We start from the raw sequence: 10,974 nt of genomic DNA, 5'->3' as shown, positions 1-10,974 counted from the left end.
ACTTACACCAGGGGACACGAAGAGTCTCATAACTAAGCAGACATAAAAGAACCTAAACTATACTGCAATTCAAGGTAATAATAATAATAATAATAGACTTAATATCATTTCATAAATAATCAAAAAATACAAAATAACTAATTAACCCTCAACTTAAGAACAGCACATGAATAGAACACAATATAAACATAAGAAAATAATACAAAAATAATACAAAACGCTGGGTCACAGACCCAGTCCCTGACAGAGAACCTGCTGAGCCACCACAGAGGGCACTTCCACCCGTGACACACAAAAATCTATATTGTGAGTAGACTTGTAAAGACATTTCTATGTAAATATGTTCGTATAATAACAATATGAAGACGTACTAAAATTGTTAAAAAAAATACTGAAGTGCTGTTCACACTAAATAGAGCAAACACTATTCCCTATTTAGTGATCTATTTAACTTTAAAATTTTCCATCTTCTTTCCCTCTGACATATCAAGGTTGTACATTTCTTCTTGTTGTTTTGATCCCTCTAACACCCCAGGACCCACCTGTAAGCTCGAGGGGGAGAATCTGCTTCTAACTGCGTATTTTAGAGGAAGACAGCATTTATACTATATTAGGTTTAAATAGGGTTCGTTTCAATTGTAAACTGGTTCTCATTTGGCACAAACGTATCTCAGTCACGCATTCGTACACACATTTGGCCTAATTCTTTACCTCAACACGATTAAATTAATTCAAACATGCCCAAGCTCCCAACTGAGCAAGTCCTTTTAAGAATTTACTCATGGCCTTGTAGTCCAGACCATCTGATCAATTGAACACCACACACTAGTGTCACAGGTGTATGCTAGAAGGGAAACCCTTCTAAACGGGACGAGCAGCAGGGGATGATCACGGAAACAGAAAGACATGTAATACCCGGTTAAAATAATTAATAAAAATATATACTTTATTTACAGCATAAAGATACCCCGATCAGGGAAAAGAATAATTTTTAAAAAAGACATAAAACTAAGGATAACAAAAGTCCAGTCCTCAGTCCGCGAGCTGATCAGTCTCCGCCACACTTAAGGCCACTAAAAGTCTGCCGAACTCCACCAGTGGGGCCAGGCCAACAGTGTCCTCATGTAGTGTCCTCTGCCACTCTGTTACCGCTAGACACAGGAAAGCAGCGGCAGTCACCCTTCCTAATTTACCGGGGATGTCTTTATGCATTTTAACAAACGGGACTTACCCCGCGAGGGAGGAGCTCCAAACTCCGCTCGCCACTGTTCCATGCCTTAAGCTTTTTAGCTGGCGTCTTGCTACCACCTGGAATAGTCTGCCACCCACGGACCGAAGGCCCTCTCTCCTTCTCCTGCGACTGCGGCCGCGACCTTCTGCCTTCGGCTGGGTCCTCTTTTTATATTTTATAGCATTGCACTTCAAGCTAAAACCATAAGTGACCAAACCAACTGAAAGTTATCTATAGCAGCGATCAGTAAGCTGTGTGATGACCAGACGGGGGGAACTGCCCAGATATTCATAGCCATATTTCAAGCAGGTTGTAATCATCCGCAACATCACTTCTCCATCCTCCCAAAAGTAACGCAACTGAAAAATCCACACAAAGTCATTCAGTGAGGAGATACTGTCCTCTGCAAGTTTTGCCACAACATCTCAAGCTAGGAGAGAAAAAACAAAACAGGTTAAACACAGATAACATATTATGTTAAAACAAAATCTAATACTTTTGATATTTAGAAATTACCATGAACATCAATCGCAGTAAGAGCACCAAGGGTTATCCTTGCCCCTCCAGGGAACTTCCCACGCACCAGGTCTACAATGTCAGCAATCTGGGCATTGCAATTCTCCACATAGGCCTTTGGAAGATGAAACCAATAAAAACAAATGTAAAAGAAGTTTTAAGTTTTAAAGAAACCCACACAGTATCATTTCATAATTGGATTTTTTTTTTCAACTTTTACATTTTTTTAAAGACTGACAGGCAGAGGGTTGGTCTGGATGGCTTCAGACACTTGGCTGGTCTAATATATAGAAGAGGCACAAATAAGAACTTGGCCAGGCCACTGCAACACCCACTTCTTCCGGGGAATCTACATGAAACAAAATTCAGATAAGTTTGAACTCTTGATAAAATAACTGAAAACACTATTTGAATATTTGAATCAGGATGATAGGAGTTATAGTATTCTTTAATCATATTTTACAACCCCTCTATATTTTAGAGGGGTCTATCATATGCTTTCTCTAGATCCACAAAGACTCAGTGCAGCTCCTTCTGACCTTCTCTATACTTCTACATCAACACTCTTAAAGCAAAAAAATAATCTGGCATGAAGTCGCACTGCTGCTCGCTGATCATCACCCATCTTCTTAACCTAGCTTCAACAACTATTTCACATATCTTCTCACTTTATTGTGTTTTAAACATGCCGAACACTTCTGAGCGTTGGGTTCTCCACTTGCAGCAACCATTTATATCACTACGGTCGGGCACCTGGTGTTCACGCGTGACCCCGCCAAATTGTCTGTCGCTCGGGAGGAGTTTGCGACCATGGAGCGCCTGGGCATTGTGCAGTGTTCGACTAGTGCCTGAGCTTCCCCATTACACATGGTGCCTAAATCTGACAGTTGGTAGCGACCTCAAGACAGATACATTAGCATTCCTTATCCTAAAAACAAGATAAAGAGTAAAGTAAGCATTTATTTTGTTAGGAAAAGATTTGATGGGCATACAAGTCAGAGTAGCATAATCGAAGAGGAAGCTGAGATGCCTGGTTGCCTCATCAACCTCGTCTATCAGCTTGTGAATGGTCACATCCCTGGTGTTTTTAATGTACTGGTTAAGAGACAGCAACTCTTCTGAAGTTTCCGGGTGCCTCTGACCATCTTCGTAATTTCCTCATACATTTTACATATCCCAGTGAAAAAAAGGACAGCTGACCAACCATTTTTCCAGCAAACCTTAGAAGTGATCATAATAAAAAGTCACAAAATATGGCCTCTGCACTATGTGAAGTGAAAAACGGCAAAAGTATAACAATGTAAATCAGATATGAAACAGGAATCTATTTTATGCATATGAAATATGTAAAATAGTTAGTAACACAACACATGCTAACACTGTTTTGCTGTATACCTTAGCTTGAGCTGGATAAATCTTCTGCTTGTCAGTTGATATTTTGCCAGTAATCGCCATGTCCTCAGTAAATTCCAGCTTTGCTATGCCTTCAAAACACTTATTCAGGTGGGGTTGGACACACAGGGGGTATCTGGTCTGTGAAAGAATCTCCAGGAGCTCATCATTAGACGGAAAGAAGAATCTGGAAACACAGTGAACAAAGAAAGCTGAAACAGCCACTTGAGAAGATCCTTAACAGTATTTCTAATATTAGTAAATTAATTAAGTAACTCTTCCATATTTATTTTTCTGTATTAATGTAAGATTTTCCTACAGGCATCTACAGCACTGTAGATGCTTCTGCTTTACGTTAGTTCTATTTTTTTTAAAATTTTATTTAGCAAACATAGACTGTCAATGTGTATTTTAGCCTACAAATGGGAGTCAAAATAGCTGAAATATCAAATATCTGAAGGTACTATCAGTGCTACTGATAGTGCCCTTGGAAAATAGAGCCTCTTCTTTTCCAGGTAGGTATTGAGGCCTTTTTGAATGTCATCCAGAAGCACATTGGACTCCTGCAACTGTTCCAGCATGTTGGGCTGGCCCGTAGCCACTAACACACGCGTATCCTTAACCTGGAAAGTGTTATCACACAGAATTCGAAACAAAATTCACGAGATCCAATTACAGAAACTAAAACGCCTTTTGACAGTGTCATAGGGATTATACCGCCTCCGTCATGATATTGTTCCAGTAGCTGTCCACAATGGCAAACTTGCGTCCCTCCTCAGGCATCTGGGCAACGATGTCCTCTGAGCTGAAGATGGGCTCAAGGTAGAGCCACATAGCCTGACACTTCAACATGGCATCTAGTATGTCCTGCATACGTCCTGCAGCTTGTCCTCCCATTGCTATTTAGGAAAGTATCAGTAAGAATAACACAACTGCATTTAAAATGAGCTTTTGTTGTATCTCATAGTCATAGCATTTCTAATGTAGAATTTACCAACGACTAAATTCAGATAAATGTCTTAAAGAATAAATACAAGACTAGAGATGTACATAACTGTAATATTAGCATGGAAGAGCATAAAAATGGAAATTCAGAAAAATATACACTAAAAGGATAAATATATTGTAATTTCGTTGCCTGAGGCTGTGCTTAAGCAGGTCAAGTAATTTTGTTCTTGTTGGAAACAGAGCTTGCATATCACTTACTCAGACCGCTTTTTAAACGGAAGTGCACGCTAATCCCACAGATGTTTGAATTTGAATTTTAGCAGTGCCAGTGCCCCATTATTACATCTAGTACGCATTCAAATACAAATATTAAAATCAAAGTAAAACACCTGCATCCATTATAAAGCAGCAGGAGTGAGCCATCTGCAGAGTTTCATGTTTATGTAATTACACATTAGTCACAGTGGCACTATTTTTGCATGCAAAATGTTGGAACAACATGAACAGTAGTGCTGCTGCTTTATTCTATAAGCAAGGAGGGAATGAAGAAATCATGTCTGCTCCATATCTAGCAAAGCCTGTTCTTTGTTGATATGCTGAAACAGTCAAATGGGGACAGGGCAGTCAGTTTGAATTGTTGGTATTTACATTAAAAAGAAGCTGGGAAAACAGACAGTAAAGCTGCATTTCTTACCTTGTTTGAAGGTGGTCCTCAATCTGTTTTCTGTTTATTTAGACTTGCTCTGCTGTCTTCAAGCTCAGTCACGATCTCTTCTGTAGTTTTTGGGGTGCCTCTGACCATCTTAGTAATTTCCTCACTCTTTTCACATATCCTAGTGAAAAAAAGGACAGCTGACCAACCATTTTCCCACCATACCCTAAAAGCGATAACAGTAAAAAGTAACAAAATATGGCCTCTGCACTATGTGAACTGAAAAACTGCAAAAAAAAAAAAAAAAGTGAAACAATGTAAATTAGATATCTATTTTTTATATATATGAAATATGCAAAATAGCATTTTTTGTGTTACTAGCTAACACTGTTTTGCTGTATACCTTAGCTTGAGCTGGATAAATCTTCTCTGTCAAGGGCACTGTCTCCTTTTCAGAGTTGATATTTTGCCAGTAATCGCCATGTCCTCAGTAAATTCCAGCTTCGCAATGCCTTTAAAACACTTCTTCAGGTGGGGTTGGACACACAGGGGGTCTTTGGTCTGTGGCAGAATCTCCAGGAGCTCATCATTAGACAGAAAGAAGAATCCGGAAACACAGTGAACTGATGACACTGTAATTAATAGATACACTGTTTTTAATTCTTTACAATCAGATGTTGACTTTCCTTCTTTCGTAAGAGAATGCTTTCTTTTTAGATCATATATTTCGATTCTATTGTTCTAATTGTATTAACATATAAATATATTTGATACTTTTTTGTATCCACAAATTATATTTGTGTCAATTTGTCCATTTTCTTAGCTGCTTATCCAATATAAGGTAAAGGGGTTGCTCAAGCCTGTCCCAACTGTGACAGTACATCCTGGATAGGTGGTCAAAAAAAACCTTGTCAGTTTGTATCAGCAATGCAAAGAAGACATTGTGTACTTTGATGCTATAGTAAGAAAAGAAAGTGCTGGAATGCCACCATACTATGTGTATGAATTGGTTGTCAGAAACCCATCCAAAGGTGCACCTCCTCTTCCTGTTGCTACATATGTCATGTGTGACCATATTACAGCCTCTGTAACATACTTCTTGCAGGCCTTTCAAACAGATCTGGTGAGAGCTTTTGTAAATCGGGCCTACAAAAGGCCTGTCATGTTCATGTGTGATGGATCACTAGTACTCCTCTGATCCATTTCCATCACATTCTGCAGAACAAGTTGTGAGGATCTGCTGCAGAAGAACTTTCTCTTGCTCACTGGCAAACATTCATCACAGACATTCAACGTTCCCATTCCCAGTGTGTGAATGTGTGCGTGAATGGGTGGATGACTGGATATGTAAAGTGCTTTGGGGTCCTTAGGGACTAAAAAAGCGCTATATAAATACAGGCCATTTACCATTTTACCATTTTCTTCATCGGTATTTGAGCCACGTCATGAAAAATGCCAAGGACCTTTGTAAAAAACAGTATGCACATTTACATCAATAATTCTTTGAGAATATAACATTTCTAATTTAAAGGTACTACTAACAGTGATTCCATTTATTTCTTTCCCCAGCATTCCAGAGAACTACAGGCTTGGAATGCATCTATTTGGGCTGCTTGCATGTTGTGCTAACTTAAAAGACATGGATGAGGTTGTCCATAGTGCAGCAGTAGTGTTTCGCAGTCCTTGTAGTGGAAGGAATATAACAAAGCATTACAACAACCTGAAACTCCTTATGCAAAAAAGGGGGACCCTAGATGTGGATGAAAAGACTGTGATTGCTGAGGACTACAAAGTTAACTTATATTTATTAGTAAAGTAATATTAGTAATAAGTGTTTATTTGTCTCTGTCCCATAACAATTCATTACTTTATATTATTAAAAATAACAATGTATTTTTAAAACTCAATAATCTGTTAAAAAAATGAAATAATTATGAAAACATGCTTTCATATGTACATACTTTAATGAATTTAACATTGCATGAAAGTAAGAATTTTATTTTATTTTTTTTGCTTTGTGATATTACTGATTATATATAAGTTTTACAGACTGATGTTCAGAACGCCCCCTTGAAGACCCATTTCCAGGAAATTGTTGACAGTGCAACACTGGACTGTGAGGGTGAACGAAACCTCTTTTATGCCGAAATGTATTTCAGGTCTGGTAAATCACCTTCTACCACATGCAACTTTGTGGTCAGCACTGATGCTCGGTACATTTTATTTTTTGTATTATTTTTATAACTTGTCATTTATAAATAACTGTAAAAGTGACAACTCAGTAAAGATTTGTCAGTCAGTAGCTTTTGTTTGTTACTTATATTTCTGAAGTATTTGGATGCTCCTCAGGGGATCTTGGACGTCATGGTACTGATCCTGATTAACTCCATGGTGACATTCAGCAATCCAAGAACCAGGTATCATGAAGAGAAGAATAAGTGTAAAAGAAACAGAAATTGTAGATAAAATTGAAATACATAGATTGTTTAACTCTCTATGTACTATTACATTACATCATTTTACACAAGACAACAGAAGCCAGCGAATCATGGAGAAAAGCCAGTAGGATATGAAAAGAATCCGTATCCAGAGAAGGAGACTGACACGGCTTGATGACTTTGTTGACATATATCAAAAAATGCACGATGCCCTCCTTCTTGAATATGCAAACATGAAAATATCAAGAAAGTATGAACAATTTCCTGTTACTAAAAATGATATTTTATACAAATAGAGCAACATAGTCAGAACCAGTGAAAATATTTGCCTATGTACAGAAACAACTGGTGATGAAATCTGTAAGCATTAAAAGTATGTCTGTATACTCAACAGGCATGGAGAAATGGAAAGACAAACACAGTCTGAGTGACCCAGGGTCCGTGAGCAGTTGTGGACTTGTATAATATCTTATATGTATGGTTGCTGCTATGCTGCTGTCCCTGTTTCCATGCTTACATGTATAGGCAGGTGTTTGTGTGTGGGTGCGGCTGTATCCGGTAGGCCGGGCTACAGGCACCTTCAGGCCTGGTGGGTGTGGCCCTGCCAGGTGGCTGGCCACACCTGAAGATGATGCCACGCACCTGCAGTTGATCAGCCTTGTCAGGGGAGCTATTTAAGGGTGTGATTGAGCTCCTACTGATGTGCGATTGTTGTGTGAGACGGCATGTCAGTTGGCTTACTGAGCAAAGTCTTTTGAGTGTATGCAAGCTGTAGTTGTGTATCCTGACAGCTGCCTCTGTTATTTCCCCCCCAGGCGGAGCATGGAAACGAGAGGGCAGCAAGCACGGGGTGTGCGGACACACGGGAGCTGAAAATACAGAGCACGGACTTCGGGTGTAGAAAGACACGACAAGGGAGTCAGGGGAGCGCACGGGGATCTATTGTGTAATATTCACAGCACTGTCAATAAATGCACTGTTTTCTGCACCAGAGTCCTGCATTGTGGGTCCTGATTTCCCCACATCCCCACGGTCTGCCAGCCATGACAGTGTGTACGTGTCACCATTAGTGACAGGCTTGCCACTGAAAAAAGAGAAAACTGAGGTATGTTTTAATGTTCCGTTAATTTCAAGAATTAAATGACAACCGGACTTTCAATTCTTTAAGCTCACAATTATCCTTTCGTCGTTCTATAAAATAAACAAAAGAAGTCATTCAAAAATGTTATTTGTTAACAGAGAAAGACACGACTCCCACGGTTCCTGTCAAAACCTTGGAACAGGAACAGCTCAAACAACATGATATTGTCTAAAACCAGGTATTTTACGTTTATTTTATGTCTACCGTTGTGTGTTATTATCGTACATGAGTCTGATTATTGTCACATGTCTGTCTTTGTAGGATGAAAGCCAGGAACAAGTAGCTGTTTGCCAGAAAACTGCAACATACATGGCTAAGAAAGCGTCAGTCACATTTTGGAAAGGAGATTTCAGTGCCTTCGAAATGGCTGCAATTGTGAATGCTGCTAATTGAACTCTTTCTTACATGGGCAGACTTACAAAGGCACTATTTGCCACTGGTGGATGTAATATCAAAGCAGAGAGCAATGTCTTCTTTGCCAAAAATGGCAAATTAAAGACAGGACAAGTAGCGGTAAGCAGGGAAACTACCTTGCATGACGCTTATTCATTTGGTAGGCCCATGTCTGCAGAATGACCCAACAGTGCGCATGATATCCACTGCTAAAGTAAAATAAAATGATAAATTAGTCCACAAAAAGTAGCAGTCATTAAATAGATTCAAACTATGTTTTTTTTTTTTTCAGCTGTTATGATTTCTAATCAAACACACCCCACAAATATTATGTGTAATATATCAGCATTAAAGTGTTTTACAAGAACAAGAGTAAATGAGACAAGTATGAATTTCTGAATTTTGTTTAACATCACAAATAAAACGCATTTCAATTATTGGACTTTATTTATGTAATCATGTAAAATCTGGAGATATTTTGTTGTTGTTGCATGATGTACTTTTTTTTTTTTTTTTAATTACATTTAAAACCATTGTAATCTATTACGGTACAATGAATGTTCTCAGAAGAATGAGTTTTTGAACTCATAACAAATTACTATTCTGTTGTTGACTCACAGCTCACATATTCGTGGAAACACCATGAAACAGAAGTTGTCTTTGTGGTCCTGTCTCAAATTAGAGGTAACGACTTCATCATATGTCACAGTGAGCTCCTGTCCCTTAGACCACACAGCTGGCTTGTAGGAGATGTATGTACTCCTAGTATTAAAAACAAAACAAAATCTTCAATTAATTCAATACAAAATATTACATAGAGTGGACTATACAGGTCATCGGATGTTCAAGATGGGCTTTACGTCTACCAACAACTGCTCACACTGCCAAACCAATTCACCGGACAATTATATCCACGCTCTTTGGTTCTGTCCACCAGTTCAGAAGTTTTGGCGCGAGATATGTGAAGACTTATCGAAGTGTCTGAAATGTAACATTCCAACTTCCCCCTTAGTGTGTTTGTTGGGCAGCTTAGATAATGTCACTTCAGAAAACCATATCACCTCAGTTGTACAGAAGGCCCAACAGCGCCTCTACTACCTGAGGAGACTGCGGAGCGCACACATTCCCAGATCTCTGATGTTGAACTTCTACAACTGTGCCATCAGCAGCGTTCTGACGTATGGATTTCTAGTGTGGTTCCCCAGCTGCACCAAGGCCGATCAGCAAGCACTCCAGCGGGTGGTGAAAGAAGCTGGCAGAATTATTGGAACAAGTCTGCCAGAGATCAGTAATATCTTCCCCACTCGCTGTCTGAGGAGGGTGCACAGTATCCTGCGGGACCAACATCACCCTGCGCGCCACCTTTTCCATCTGCTGCCCTCAGGGAGAAGGTACAGGTCTATACAGGCCAGAACATCCAGACTGGCCAACAGCCTGTATCCACAGGCTGTGAGGCTCCTGAACTCTCTGCCCCCCTCTCACGGACAATAACCATATCCAACTTCTTAATAGCAATGAACTGGTCTGCATTGGTGCATCATATCTTTATTCTCTTCCCCCTCCTGCCCCCCCCCCCCTCTTTCTTAAATAGATAACTATCATATCTGATATCATATCTCACAGTACAATAATATTGAATGGGTTGCATTGTTGTATTTTGTCATGTTTCTCAGGTCTTTGTCTGAATTTCTACGAACATTATTGCTAAGGATTGTCTTATTGCATTGGAGTCACACTGGGTTAAATATGTACACTTGGGTTTTAAGGGGTATTTATTATTTTCTTCTTTTTTTTTGGGTTGTATGGAAGCCCCAAACGCAATTTCATTGTTCTTGACAATGACAATAAATAAATAAATACTAAAAGAATATCGCCCATATGGTTTTCACTGCCCTATGCATAGCCAAGAAAACAGTCCTCATGAACTGGAAAAATAAAAATAATCTTAATTCTAACCAATATAGAAATTATCTATTAGATTACATTAGTCTTGATACAGCCTCTGCCACCACATCAGATCAATTGCTCTGGGCTCCTTTGATCAGCTCCATCACCTAGTGGGGGTGGGGGGTCATAGTTTGGTCCCGCCTTCACTGTTGTGATTGGTGTGGGGGTAGGGACAGGCTTAGGGCGTCGGGGGGTTCCCCGGAGGCATCTTCCTAGGGGGGCTCAACCCGGGGTAGCGGTCATGCCCGGTTGGGGGCTCTGTTGGCTCTCAGGTGACTGTTTCCTCGCGGCTGCGTGCAGCGGGGCTAGGGGAGGG

General features: G+C 39.7%; 3 long non-coding RNA genes across 5 annotated transcripts; 1 reads left to right on the top strand and 2 right to left on the bottom strand.

The window, feature by feature from the left end:
* Positions 1 to 1,053: 1,053 nt before the first annotated feature.
* On the bottom strand, positions 1,054 to 4,024 carry LOC309698415. 2 transcript variants are annotated; one of them, XR_014274089.1, is made up of 5 exons: positions 3,857 to 4,024; positions 3,143 to 3,326; positions 1,968 to 2,096; positions 1,748 to 1,862; positions 1,054 to 1,661 (listed from the first exon to the last, which is right to left on the bottom strand). It is a non-coding gene; the product is annotated as an uncharacterized lncRNA (long non-coding RNA). The 2 variants fall into 2 exon arrangements; XR_014274090.1 differs by having other exon boundaries at positions 1,986 to 2,096.
* Positions 4,025 to 4,786: 762 nt separating this feature from the next.
* Positions 4,787 to 7,289, bottom strand: LOC309698419. The gene is made up of 3 exons (XR_014274096.1): positions 7,057 to 7,289; positions 5,143 to 5,371; positions 4,787 to 4,920 (listed from the first exon to the last, which is right to left on the bottom strand). It is a non-coding gene; the product is annotated as an uncharacterized lncRNA (long non-coding RNA).
* Positions 7,290 to 7,392: 103 nt separating this feature from the next.
* Positions 7,393 to 9,148, top strand: LOC309698414. Of its 2 annotated transcripts, XR_014274087.1 has the most exons (3): positions 7,393 to 8,282; positions 8,417 to 8,496; positions 8,580 to 9,148. It is a non-coding gene; the product is annotated as an uncharacterized lncRNA (long non-coding RNA). The 2 variants fall into 2 exon arrangements; XR_014274088.1 differs by having other exon boundaries at positions 8,417 to 9,148.
* Positions 9,149 to 10,974: the final 1,826 nt, after the last annotated feature.

The sequence above is a fragment of the Aulonocara stuartgranti genome, assembly GCF_965226115.1.
Source record: "Aulonocara stuartgranti genome assembly, chromosome: 22".
Lineage (NCBI taxonomy): Eukaryota > Metazoa > Chordata > Actinopteri > Cichliformes > Cichlidae > Aulonocara > Aulonocara stuartgranti.
This window is presented reverse-complemented; position numbering and strand designations above follow the sequence as displayed.